Here is a 14,295-nt window from a genome sequence, read left to right as displayed (position 1 = left end):
CTGAGTGACAATGACACAACTCCACTTCAGGTAAATAAATGTTTTTGACCTAAATGAGTCATTTGGCGGGAACAGCGAGTTCACCTGCATATGGGCTGACCCCTTTCCAAAGCTGGGGAAGAGGGCAGCATTGTGTCTGGGATTAAAAACCACGTAAGACCCCCCCCCTCCCCATCTCTCAATAAATAAACAAAATCTTTAAAAAAATAAAAAAATAAAAAAATAAACCTTGGAGGAAAAAAAAAACACATAGAACAACAAGACCTCGTTTTTTCACAGCAATATCCATTGCTAGACATGTGGGAAGTAAGGAGGCAAAGAGGGAGATCCTTTAAAAGGCTGGCGGCAGACAGTTTTTCCCAGGGGTAGAATCCAGCTACACCACTTTCTTGCGGAAAAATCCTGGGGGTGGGGGGAAGCGCTTGACCTCTGACCTCCGAGAGCTCATTTATGGTTGTGAGGATTAACTTAAATAACTTCCCAATTGTAAAGCATTTGAAAAAAACAGCAGCACGTAATAAACAATTAAGGTAAACTGTTACAATACGCACAGATTGGACAGGAAAGAACTATGTGCTGTGCGGTGTGCGAGGTCGCTAGCCGCATGAAATTAAAATTAAATCAAACTAAAAATTCAGTCTCTCAGTAACACTAAACACATGTCAAGTGCTCAGGAACTACCTGCGGCTGGTGGCTGCTGTGTTGGACGGCACAGATACGGAACACTTTGTCACCTACAAAGTTCTACTGGGCAGCCCTGGTGAGGAGGAAAAGGAACACAGCTTGAAGCGAGAGGGTCTGTGTGAACTTGGGCAAGTTACTTAACCTCTGCATCACTTCCTCATCTGTAAAATGGGCATAACAGCAGCGGCATTCTTCAGGGATGATTGTCTGCTATGCAAGTGCTGATAGTAAGGCTTACGATAAAAGTAAGCGCTCGCCAGCTAGCACCCTACAACAGCGGCAGCCACAGGCATGGTGCAAGATGGTTTACTGAGAGAATCAAAAAGGAAGAAAAAATCTGTAAAGGACCTCCCACAGGGCCAAACACATAGCAGACACTCATTTCATTCACTCTGTTTTTCAACAAATGTTCACAGAGCAGGTCCTATGTGCTGGGCATTCTTCCAGGCATGAGAGGCGTAGAAATGAGCAAAGTCCCTGCCCTCCTGGAGCTTAGGGTCTCAACAAATGGGGGCGCTACTGTGCCGATACAAACAGGAAGACCAACATTTCCAGTTTAGCACAATGATTCCTGGCAATGAAGAGAGAATGCTGCCAAATATAAAGCTAACCCCAAAGAGGTGCCTAAGAAAAGTGCTCTTTGGACGGATGAATGGAAGGAAGGATGCATGCATGAAGGGAGTTAGGAGAAGGCTCAATAACGCACAAGTAAGGGGCACCTGGATGGCGTAGTCAGTTGGGCATCTGACTCTTGGTTTTGGCTCAGGTGGAGATCTCAGGGTCATGAGATGGAGCCCTGCATTAAGCTCCATGTTCCACACAGGGTCTGCTTGGGATTCTCTCTCCCTCTGCCCCCACGTGTGCATGTGTGTGTCCGCGCGCGCTCTCGCTCTCAAATAAATAAATAAATCTTTTTTTAAAAAAAATGCATAAATACTGAGCTGGGCCCTGGGTGACCCAGTTAATTACCCTCCAGAGGGTGTGGCTAACTCAGAGAGCTGTTGCCAGGCAACACTAATAAATGATCCCACAGCAGTGTGCAAACTGTGATGCATAAAAGCTTAATCATCTTTAACGGGAATTTTAAAACCCAAATGACTGGGATAGAGATGGCCTTCACATACGTGCCCTCTGGCTTCTATTCTGGGCTCCGCTCTGACTCACCCTGCCAGCTGGGGCGGCTCACTCCTCTCTGCAGTACCAGGGTGGAGAGGGGATGAACCAATCAGGGAGCCTGCACCCACGTCTCCCACCCATCTCTCCCACCAGGCAAAACAGCCTTTAACTGGTGCCGGACAAGCAGCCACCCAAGGGGTAGGGATCCCATTGCCCAGCAAATGCCTGCCCAGCCCTCAGACTCGCCTGCAGGCCAGTCCAACTTGCACGCTGGCCCCAATTCTATTACTCACTAGGCAGAGCTTTCCCAAGAGGTGGCAAATGGCACCATACCTCTCTGCCTGAAAAGCTCATTTTGGTAGGTTTGCAGCTCCCTGACACAGCTAAACGTCACGGAAGGGGGCTATGTTGAATCATTGGCTGTCTTACTGGTGAGGCGGGCCTCAGCAAGTTACTTCAAATCCTTAGGTCTCAGCTTCCCGTTGGTTGCACAGTGAAGAGAAACACTGCTTGCTACACGATGTTGTTAGTGGGATTAAATGAGATCATTTAAATAAAGTGCCCAAGTATTCAGTAGGACCTGGTTTACATTCTGTCTAGCACATCAAGATGGGGAGACAATGAGAGATGTGGTCTAAGCCGCTCGTGCTGACACCATCCGGGTCAGCATGCCAACCTGTGCCTCACCCACCTCCTTAAGGGGAAGGTGAACTGGATCCGTGCAATCTCTTGCACATGACCTTCCCTGTTTTACCACAATCGTGTTGCTTTTCATCTTGATGAAAAGAACACAAGGTTTCTGGAAATGCAGTACAAGAATTCACATCAGGGACTTCTTCCATGTGCCTAAGCCTTACTTCCAAACCGTTACAACGGACGTTTGCTCATTATAGGTCTGATGTCTGAGGGTCGGCTGTGTTTGATATTCTACAATGATTTCTGCCAGGAGTTGAGCTAGCTGGGTGGACGGGGCTGACGCAGGGAAGCAATGTCCCCTACGTGGCCTAAAATGATGTCTGTCCATTTCTGCCCTCACCCCATCATGGGACACACCCAGCACCCCAAGCAGGGCCTCTTGCCTGTCATGCTCCTCAGCATGTCCCTCATGGAATGACAAGTGATTTCCATTCCCATGCATGGGGATTCTTCCCATTTAAGGGGGCTCTGTATACTCTATTAAATATTCTCATTCACTCAGTGCCCTTTTCCAGGCTGCCCCAGCCCTGGTGTGGCCAACTGGAGACCACGTCATGTCTAATTCCACTCGTTTCACGTTTTCTGCAGGTCCACCCCATGGCAGGCTCAGCACACGGACATGACAGTGACTACAGCTGACCTCGAGGGGCGAAAAAACAAACAGAGGCTGGCGGGGTATGCAGACTAACCTTAAAACAAAACTGGCTGCCAGAAGTGCTTTAGCAGAATTAAAGAAGGCAGTAGAATTCAGGGCAGCTAGAGGCTGATTCCAAAAGTGGGCAAGTGGAGTAAGGGTCTTGGCATGGGCTGAAAATGAGCAGAATTTCAACAGGGAGCACAAGACAGGGAGGTGAAAGAGATCCCTTGGTTCTAAAGACTAATTTCTGATACTGGCATCTCTCAAAGCCCCTCTCTCCAGACCCATTCTCTCCTTGGAGCCAGTCCCTCTGTGACCCCTGAGACTTCTGAGCACCCTCCCATTTTTGGCCGGTCAGCTGGCTACTCTGCGCTTGTTCTGACCCTTTCAGGCCTGCTTACCTTCCCCATTCTCTGGGCCCTGACCCAAGACAGCACTCTCCGAGTTGGCATTAAGCGTGGCAAGGCTAAAATTAGGACTGTTTCCATAGATATCTAGACTTCTCTGTAGCAAATCTGTTCGGCTCCCAAGTGGAGAAAAAAAAAAAAAATCCCATTCTATCTGCAAAAGGAACCGGGGATCTGGAAAATCCAAGCTGGCTAATGTCTGGACATGCCTCTGAGCCTTCCTGACCCCACAGGGAGGGAAGAGGAGCCTTCCCTGGTCTGTGCAGTGGTACACAACGGGCTTTGTCTTCAGTGGGCTACCAGGTACCCACCACAAAGGAAGGACGGCAAGCCTGGGAAACACCGTGTGTCTGGGCCACCAATAAACTCAGCCTCACTTCATCGTGACAGGGTCCCTTCTGGGAAGTGGTCCTACTTCCTCCCACCTCGGAGACACTGGCTGGCCCTGTAAGATGGGCCACACCATTCACAGATAATACACAGGAAACCTCGTATTTTAACTAACACAGTTAAAACATGAGGCTCAAAGATGTTCCAAGAACCTCCCATGGCCACCCAGCAAAGGGCTGTTGTGCTGATGACGACAGAGTAACAGTAATGACAGGCACAACTAAAGCTTGCTGGCACTGTTTTGTTCTAGGTTCTACATCCAGCACTTCTCTGGATTCTCATTCCATCCTTGTTATGGGTTGAATGTGTACTCCTAAAAAAAGATATTCTCAAGTCTAACCCCCAGCAACTCAATATGTAACCTTATTTGGAAACAGTCACTGTTGATATAATTAAGTTAAGATGAGGTCATAATGGAATAGGGTGTGTCCTTGAGGCCAGTATGACTGGTGTCCTTGTAAGAGGACTATGTGAAGACAAATGGAAAAAACATCATATGATACAGAGGACAAGAGCGAGGCGTCTACAAGCCAAGACCACCAAGGTCTGCTGGCAATCACGAGAAGCCACGAGGAGGAAGGAAGGATCATCCAATGGATTTCAGAGGGAGTGTGGCCCTGCTGATACACCTTTACTTCGGAATTCCAGCTTCCAGATGTCTCTTATTTTGAGCTGCCCTGTGTGTGGCATTTTGTTACGGCAGCCACAGGAAACCCATACATTTCTCAGCACAATTCCATGAAGACTTAGGTACTAACAGTCAAGATTTACACATGACAGTACGGAAGCTTAACTAATAGCAACGAATACTGGGAACAAATATCAACCACGTACTAAGTGCTTTACATATACTAACTTGTGTAATCCCCACAAAGACCCTAACCCACAACAACCCCATGAAGTCATCCCATTTTAAAGAAGAAAGGGAGGCATAGAAAGGTTAAGTAATTTGCCTGAGGTCACACAGCTCATAAGTGGTGGGGTAAGGATTCAAATTCAGACCCAGAAATCTGGGCTCTTTACCTACTATAACCCCCTGAAGCCAGAAGAGGGTGTCTAACCAGGACATGAATTGAGGTGGTCCAGCTTCAAAGCCCACATCCTTGGCATCTATCTCAATTTTGTTATTCCACCGGCCAAACAGAATGCTCTGCACTTAGGGGCCTTCAAAGTACTCATTTGATGACATAAACAAATTAATTAAATGAGCAGTGGCTTACATACATCCCATTAATTCAAATTAAATTCAAATTAGTTCATTTTAGCAGTTAAAACTGACCCAGGTCCATATGGGCAACAGAAAACAGGAAAGAAGCAATTAGGGTACCTCCAGGACTAAGTGGGCAGAGTGAACTAAAGCTCCTCACTTGCCAAGCTTTTACACTGTTTCCATAAACGTTTACTGGGCACCTACTATGTGCCAGCATGGTGTCAGGTAAGGGGAATACAAAAGTCACAGCTCCAGCCCAGCAAGGACACGGCAGTGGTCAAACAGCCATAAATCCTGGCAAGCGCCAAGAGGGAAGTCAGAGCACAGGTGCTACTGGAGGACAGGGCAGAGGTTCCTAAATCTGCCCGAGTGCACAGCACCGGCTCTGGGACAGGTGGCATCTGAACTGAATCTTCAGTTTCAGCGTACTGCTTGTTTCAAGGCCCACCCAAACAGCTTGCCTCCCTGTGCAAACATACCTCTTCCTTTCCTCTTCCCTCCCCTTTTTCTCTCTCTGCAACTTTTCCCAGAAACAGATTTTTCTCACTGCATGAGCCACCCTGGTGCACATTTAGCAACGTTCAATTTCCACAATCCCTAATCCCCAGTGGAGGGAAGAGAGTGGATTGTTTACTTTTGGAAAAAAAAGTTTTGGGGACGGAGTCAGAGCCCTGCGAACCTAAAGTTAACAGACAACCAGTGATGGCTGCCAGGGTTAATTCAGCTAAACTACCCCTCACGTGTTCACAGAGAAACAGGCTACTGTATTCTTTATCAACGGATGTGGAAACTAGGAAAAGGGGAGAGAGAGGGAGAGAGCCAGGGGCGGGGGGCGTCCTGGGAGCCAAGGAAAAAGAATCTACAACAGAGATGTGTCCTGTCACCAAACTTTTGGCCAGTCACTAACCCACTGCAGGGTCTCTCCACACCGCAAGCTGGCAGGTCATCATGCAGCGTGTGGCTTGGCAGAAAGAATGCAGGTTCAGACTCGCCCCTTTATAAAGGGCAAACAGTGGCTCTCAGGTCAAGTGCCCTTCCAGTGGCTTAATCAATAGCACCTAATACTGGTAACGAATACCAACATGGCACTAAATGCCTTACACTCATGAACCTGTGGGATCCCCGCGAAGACCCTAACCCCAGCACAACCCCACGAAGCTATCCCATTTCAAAGAGGAAGGTGAGGCGTGGAGTCAACACAGGGTCAATGCCACCCATGACCGTCAGGAACACCGTCCTCACTGCCAAAGAACGTGCCACGGCGCCCAGGCACACAGCTAGCAGCTACGCTAGTCCTTTGGCGTGGCCATCGCCGCCACCAGGGCTGCGTATGAGCCCGGGACGAGCCATTTACGTCTCTGGACCTGAACAAGTTCTCCCGGGCTGCCAGGACCGGGCACCGGGCGAGGCGGGCCGGCTCACGCTGGCCCGAAGGCAGAGCCTGGGCGGGGGGGGGCACGGAACTGACCTCGCCGGGCAGACCAACACTAAACTCGGATCGCCCCGCCGGGAAGCGTGCCCTCTCACCTCTGCCCTGGAAGACAGGGGCCGCCTGCGACGGCTCGGCCCCCGGGGCCGCAGAAGCTGGCAGGATCTCCCCCGCGCCGGCGCCCGCCTCGCTCCCGGAACGGCTCGCCTCTGGGTTTGGGTTTATTATTTCTGCACCGCCACAAAAAGCCCTTGCTGGGATCGGCGTGAGTCTGTCTTTTTTTAACCCCCCTGGCATGAGCGGCACACGGCAGAGGCACGCCTCGATTAGCTCAAGCTGTTCCTGGACTCATGAGACACACCGTGTTTATCTGTGTAGCCTCTTCTGAAGGGTGTGGGGTGCTGCCCGCCTGCTCCTGCCCTGCACGGACGCCCGGGTACACCCCCCCACCTCACCCCCAGGGCGGTGGGGGCGGGGCAGCCCTCCTCAGAAACTCTGCAGCAGGTGGCGACCCACAGGGCCCAGCCCAAGAGCAGACTCCGGCCCCATGGCCACCCGCACCCCACCTGTACTCTACTCAGGATCCCTTCTCTTTCTGGGCCCCTCTCCACCCTCCCATGCCTGCGGCCCCCTGCCAGCACCTCACATCCCTGCACCCGGTCCGTCCGCTCCCCACCAGGCCCAGATCTGCCTCCCACCCTAGGCTTGCCCTGCCCTTCTCAAGCCATAAAAATCCAAATACTCACCGATTTCACTTCCCTCCTCCTGAGCCTCTCATCTTGCACCCCTACTGCATTTTTCTCTCCCTCTCCCTCCCTCCTGCCTCCCCTCTGCTCCTGGTTTCCTGCCTCCACTCAGGGAACTTCCGTGAGAAAACGGTTCCTTCTTTCCCCAGACTGCCCAGTGCTTTCCCATGTCTGTCAAACCTGGCTAGAGCTGGTACAGATCCCGAGGATGAGTCCTACGAGGGACTGAAGGCCAGAAGGGTCCAGCCAGCCAGAGTGACGCCCCGCACAGGCACAGATGGGACGGTGGGCCTTCACTGCTAAGACCCCACTGCCACTGTCTTCACACGCCGAGGCATCCCCATCTCACAAGCACATCTCACCCGCAGGGCTCTAGTCTCACCGGACCTCAGAGCTCTTCCACAAAGGTCTCAAGACACAACCCACACACTAAGGCAACGGAAACGTAGCAGCTGAAATGGGGTGATTCACTCAACAGACATTAGTTATGGGGGGGATTGTGAAATATATTTAATTTTTCAGAGATTAAATAACCCCATTAGCTGGACAGCCTGCAGTGGGATGCTCTGGGTTCACATTCCACCTTGGCAGCTTGCAGTGCCTCAGTTTCTCTGTCAGTAAACTAGGAATACTAAGCTATCTAGCACACCAGACTGCCCGGAGACTAGAACTAACTCTATGCACATCTTCATCATCCCCATCATCATCACCACATGGAAGTCCATTGAGCCTTTAGCAGGTCAGGCAGTAATCTAAGTGCTTTACATGAATCAATTCATTAACACAACAACTCTGACAAGTACAGACCATTGAGATCTCCATTTGACTGATGGACAGAGAGGTCAAGTAACTCCCCCAAGGTCACACAGCTAAGTAGAGGATACAGAATTCAGCCCCAGACAGCCTGGCTCCAGAGCTATGCCATTCAATCACGGACGTTAAGCCCAGTAGCCAGCAAAGAGTAAACCATTCGGCAACTCACTCACTAGGATTATTATAATAATATTGGCTTTATTTTTATAAGAACTATTGCCTCAGAGGGATGATTTTATTTTGCCTTTTTGAATTAAATTTCAGTCCGAGGGGCACCGAGCCTAGCGTAATGGCTTCTATTTCTGCCTGCTATCCACTCCCATCAGAGCGGAGAGAAAGCCAGGCCGAGGGGACTGCCTGCTTGAAGTTTTATGGGTCAAGCTGCATTCTCTGGGCCAAACAGGCTGGGGGGGTATCTCCATTCCAGAACTGTTGGCAAATCTCTCTGTGGCCAGGGCCAACTGCAGAATGACAGCTACCACCTGTCCCTCTTGCTGGAGAACGGTGGGGGCAGAGGGCAGTGCCACAGAGAGAGCAATGCTCCCCAGCCTGAAATACGTGTGCCCACTTCCAACCATCTAAGGGGCCTCCAGGCCAGGCAGGGGCTGCCCTCCCCAGCCTGCCACTCCAGCTTCCTCCCCCAAGCAGCCTTCACCATGCTTCCAAAGCCCATGCTCCCAGAGCAGGAGACCAGTGTACCTGGTGGCACAGAGCCCTTGGACTTAGGTGGGAGTGAGCCATTTGACTTTAATTAAACGCTTCCCCCAACAGAGCCTGAGCATGCTTGTCAGCAATAAGCAGGCATGGGAAGCACGGGGCAATGAGGAACTCCTCTGCCCCACATTCTGAAGCACCCTGCCACCCCACCCAGAATGGACTCTGCCAGCCAAGGCACCCTGGAAGGTGTGGCCTCTGGGATAAATCCAGCATCCCAGGCTCTGAGCCGGGACGGCTGGTCTCTCCTCTGCAGCATCACAGCAGGCACCCCAGATATTGCTCAGTCCAGAAATCTCAACCCGAACATCCCAACCTTGGGATCTTAGACAAAATGTCATAGAAGGAAACCTATGGATATGGGATGGTCAAGAACACAAGCTTTGGAGCACTACAGGTCTGAGTCTGAGTCGCTGATCTATGCTCAACCATGAGAACTAGATGACCTCTGTGAGCCTCAGTGTCTCATCCGTGCAATAGACACAAGAACCAGGTTAGAACTCCAACCCTGGAGAAGATCAGAGTTGCAAGACAGAAACAAACTGACCCTGCACACCTCTGGTCATCAGGATTTCTCAAAAGCATGGGCACACAAAGGTAGTCCATGAAGTCAGACATTAGGAGAGCAGACATTCTAGGGCGGGGCGGTCTTTGGGGTACTGGTAATGTCCTATTTCTCGATCTGGGAACTGGTTATACAGGGGGACTCCCCTTGTAAAAAGTATATCAAGCTAAACACTTTGTTTTCTGAACTTTGCTGCTTATAGAATATGCTATATTCTATATATAAGTTTTGGCATGAGATGCATAAACTGGCCTTTGTCCTCAGCTGGAAGTGAGAACTCTAGATATAACAGGCTGGTCATCTTTTCACATGAGCCCTCTTCACCCAGGGCTGTATTTATGAGGCCATCCCATATGTCATGGCACAGCTGCCCCTGCAAGCTCTTGGTGGGCTCAACGATCATCATACCTGGTGATGCCAACGCATCCCCACTGACTTCCACAGATATTTACCACGCAGCTGCTATGCACCAGGCTTGGGTCTAGTGTGAGCAAAATGTAGAAAGCCCCTTCTTTAAACAGGCTTATCTTGGGGGGCTGAGGGAAGAAAGGAAGGAGCAGCATTTACTGAAGCCCTGTTGTGTATAGTAACGGTGCTCGGGGCAGCACACTTGACATGTGGTGTAAACTTAACACTCTTGCAAAGTTCAGGCTCATCCAGATGATCCTCAGGGCCTTCCTGCCCCTAAACCTCTGGTGTAAACTACTCAGTCCAAAGGGAAGCCCAAAGTCTTCTGTAAGATTGAGTTCCTCCAAGATTTTTTTTTTTTTTTTTTTTGAGAGAGAAGGGGATAAAGCAGGGGGAGGGGGAAGATTTTACACAATCCCTGAGGCCAACACAGGGCTCGATCTCCCAACCCTGAGGTCATGACCTGAGCTGCAATCAAGAGTCAGACACTTAACCAACTGAGCCACCCAGACGCTCCCTCCAAGATTTTTTTTTGAATTAACTAGCACAAGCAGGGCTCCAGAGACAGCTCATCTGAGTTCAAACCTCAGCTGTGTGACTCTGGGTAGGTTTCTTAAGTTCTCTGTGTCAATTCTCCCATTCTCAAAATAGGAGAAATGATTAGGGTCCCGTGAGGATTGAATGAGAGGAGCCAGTGAGATGCTTAGAACAGTGCTTGACACAGAGCTGCTACTGCTGTGATGTGCGTGCTTTCTGCACACTCCTGGTGCACTGCCTTTCTCTGTGTCCTTCCGTGAAACTTATCCCAGTCCTCATTTTCCACAAAAATCCTATCACACAAAGCATCCACTGTGGTCTCCACTGCTCATTTATCTTCTAGTCCGTCTCCGGGAGGGGAAGCATAGAGAGAAAGAGAGAGATGCAGAGAGAGACACAGATGGAGAGAGGGAGGAAGAGCCACTGCATTGTGGCTCTGGCTCCTCCCAGGACTCCGCGGCCAGAGCCCTGAGCCACACTAGCCCTGGGCAGGTCTGAACCCAGCCACGCTCTAACTGAAAGCCAGGCACCAGGTTTCACAGAGTTAGTGTGAAATAAAGAAGGTAACATCGCACAATAACTTGCATTTGCACTTCAGTTATACTGACCTAAATACAACCGATGACTACAATTTGTTTCACCTATTTCTTTTTACCTTTTAATTTTTTATTATCGCGGCTACTGGAAAGCTTTAAATCACATATGTGGTTTCTATTTCTTTTTTTTTTTTAAAGAATTTTATTTATTCATGAGAGACACAGAGAGAGGCAGAGACATAGGCAGAGGAAGACGAAGGACTCGATCCCAGGACCCCGGGACCATGATGTGAGCCAAAGGCAGACACAACCACTGAGCCACCCAGGTGCCCCTGTGGTCTCTATTTCTACTGGATGATACTACTGTAGCCTATCAAGGACTTTCCCCACCACAAGGCAGTTCCCTCTTTCAAAGGCGTTTTCATCCTAGTTTTTGAGATCAAAGTTTCACTCAATATGTAAATACAAGTTAGACAAAATGCCACAGGTGCAGAAACTCCACCCAGGAGGGAGGACATGAGACTGCCTGAGGTCACGCACTTGACAAGCGATGGAGCCAGAACCAGGTCCCAGATCCAACCAGATGCTGAGCCGAGCTTGTCGCCATCTCATTTATGTCTCCAAGGCTATGCCACGCCATCACCTATCACCTCCAGGCGAGAAGGAAAATGAATAGGCAATTCCTTGCCACCCAGGGTCATCAACAGGTGGCCATATTTTATAGGGTAAGATGGTTTGGTACCTCAAGGGGAGACAAGGCTCCAATAAGGTGTCAGTTAATGTCTGCAGAGGTAAAATCAGGACGTGTGATATTCTGACCCAGCAGGCCTTATGTGACATTTCCAGTCTCAGGTCCTGCTTCCACAGGGCACATCCACGGAACCGGGCATATCTCGGGGCTTACTGCTGCAGGAGGGCTCACCACGGGCCAAGCATGCTGTGTCTTGCATGAAGTAGAGAAGAATCTTCCCAAGACCCCTTGAGATGTGTAGTCTTTATGCCCAATTGACAGATGAGGAAACTGACTCATGCAAAGGCTCGGTGATATGCCACGTCCCCCAGCTAGCCAGCAGCAGAGCTCAAATTCAGACCAGGCCCTGCTTATCGACTACAAATCCACCATTCATTTTATGCCTCCGAACCCTTGCTCCTGTAGTCCCTTGTGTGAAAACATCCTTTTAATCCACTATTCTGTAAAGTCAATACTGCTCTCTCTTTTCATAAAACCAGCCACTCCTTCCCTTGATCCCCATGAACTTTAAACACCCTCAATCTTGTACTTCCTACAAAGTGTTAGAAGTCATTCTTATCACCAGTCTGAGGCTCCTCACAGGAGAAGTTACGCTTTATCCACAAATGTTTCTTCAGTTCCTAGCACAGAATCAGGCACATAGGAATTACTCAATAAATATCTGTTGACTGAAAGAAATCACCAACCAAGCAACCCATCTTGACACCGTATTTTGCTCAGCATACTTTTTCCAACCAGCTTCCTTTTTCTGCATTCCGATGTTCCTCCCCATGGGTGGCTTCTCCACCAATCTGTTTGCATGGAGAGAAGCCAAATGCATCGCTTTCAATTGTAGCTTGGTAACACCAATTGTCACCTCTCCGCTTTTATTAATTGCTGGGTTAATCAAGCACTCCAAATTGTGCCCACCCACGCTAACATGAAAGCATCTCTGGATGACCAAGGAAATAGGTTTAAGCTGAAGCAAAAGACAGACTCTCAGAGCCTTTTCCACCCTGCACGGCTGCCATATTTCTCAGGCTCTGTGGGTCCAAGTCACATCAGATGGAAGTACGATAGTCTTGACCAAAATCTCAGCCATCCAATGCTTTTTCACAGCAGGTAGGTATCAGAGTGACCTCTGATGCACGTTCTCATTTGAGCGCCCTCATGACGCTGTGATATTGCTAGTGTTAAGCCAAGCTTTCAGGTAAGGACAATGAGGCTCGGCTGAGACATAGACCACAGACTTGCCCAGGAGCACAGGATGCGCATCACTGCATGAGGCCAACCTAGGCCCCGTCATCCAAGACCCGAGGACCACACTCCTGCCTCCTCCTTGTGCCCAGCCCACTATCCCCGACCTCCCTGCCTCGCTCTGATGGCTTCATCAAAGCAGGGGCTGTCCCACGTGATTCAAGTTTTCTTTGCTCTGGGTGCACTCCTCCCATCCCCTCCCAGATGTAAAAGGTGAGGATGTTTTCATCCAAACCTTCAGCTAAATCTTGCTTTCAAATTCTAGAACAGGTTTCCATACTGACATTTTCATTCCCTCTACTTCTCTTGCTTGAGACACAGGTGTTGACGGAGGCACGCTCCTCTCCTGAACAGGTGCCCATCTCTGCTCCATTTTGTGAGCAGTAAACACAGGAGCAGGGGGGAACGAACAAAGAAGAGATTTACTGTAGGTGTTTGTGTACTTTTTAGGCTTCTGATGGCAAAGAATCATGTCACCCTTCCAAACTATCCCCTTCTACTTTATAAAAAGCAGGTGTGTGTGTGTGTGTGTGTGTGTGTGCACATGCGCACGTGCTCAATAAAGATGCCACACAGGCCATGAGGCCAACCTGCGGTGACGCTCCCTAACAGGCTTCCATATGGAGAGTCTAACATTCCAGATGCCTTGCCATGTACCAGGTTTCCAAAAGCATAGTTACGAGCACCCCTGGGGCCAAGAAAGGAGTCCTGCGCACACAACATGCTGCCCACTTCCTCTCCCGCTTGGCGAGCAAACCACGCGAAGCCTGCAGTGGGGCCGGGAGCCCCTAGGGGTTGTTGCGCTAGGTCGCTGGGCGAGGTCACCTCCTGCTCCCAGGGCAGGCAGGTGGAGAACTGGAGGGGAAGGCTGATCTAAGCCTCTCCGCCTAGGGAGGTACCTAGGAAATGGAAGGTAGAAAATTATAATCAAGTTTTCCAAACAGAGGTAATAAACTGACCTCTTTCAAAGGGGAGGGGGAGGCTGGTTCAAAAGCTCAGGTCCTATTTTATGAAAATATATGTCAACTGCAAAAGATCACAGCAAAGATTCAAGGCTATTTTTGTTTGTTTGTTTAGTTTACCCTCAAAATATAAACCCCTTGTTTAAAAAGTTTGGTTGAATTAGCAGGTCCCTCTTCCAGGACATACAGAATAAAGACCCGTGGATCTCATTTCGACAAAGACCCACCTGCGAGTCTGTTTCACCAAGGCTGAGCCTTAAGGGTTAGGGAAACGGGGACACCTGGGTGGCTCAGTGGTTGAGTGTCTGCCTTCAGTTCAGGGCGTGATGCTGGGGTCCCAGGATCGAGTCCCACGTCGGGCTCCCTGCATGGAGCCTGCTTCTCCCTCTGTCTGTGTCTCTGCTTCTCTCTGTGTGTCTCTCATGAATAAATAAATAAAATGTTTTTTTTTTTTTAAA

The 14,295-nt window shown here is 49.7% G+C and overlaps 1 protein-coding gene across 4 annotated transcripts in view; it reads right to left on the bottom strand.

Moving 5' to 3' along the window:
* Positions 1 to 14,295, bottom strand: part of LARGE1 (LARGE xylosyl- and glucuronyltransferase 1) — a 528,281-nt gene that overhangs the window by 478,180 nt on the left and 35,806 nt on the right. The window contains exons 1-2 of one of the 4 annotated variants that reach the window (XM_077914721.1): positions 6,668 to 6,812; positions 6,048 to 6,134 (exon numbers count right to left, since the gene is read on the bottom strand). The exons of 2 other annotated variants lie outside the window; for them this stretch is intronic. The gene's annotated coding sequence lies outside the window, so the exon portion shown is untranslated. Of the gene's footprint in view, positions 1 to 6,047; positions 6,135 to 6,667; positions 6,824 to 14,295 lie in introns of those variants that run through there. One more of the 4 variants, XM_077914720.1, reaches the window with a different exon arrangement.

Source organism: Canis aureus, chromosome 11, assembly GCF_053574225.1.
Source record: "Canis aureus isolate CA01 chromosome 11, VMU_Caureus_v.1.0, whole genome shotgun sequence".
Taxonomy (NCBI): Eukaryota; Metazoa; Chordata; class Mammalia; order Carnivora; family Canidae; genus Canis; species Canis aureus.
Note: the sequence above shows the minus strand (reverse complement) of the source record. Positions and strands in the feature narration are given on the sequence as shown.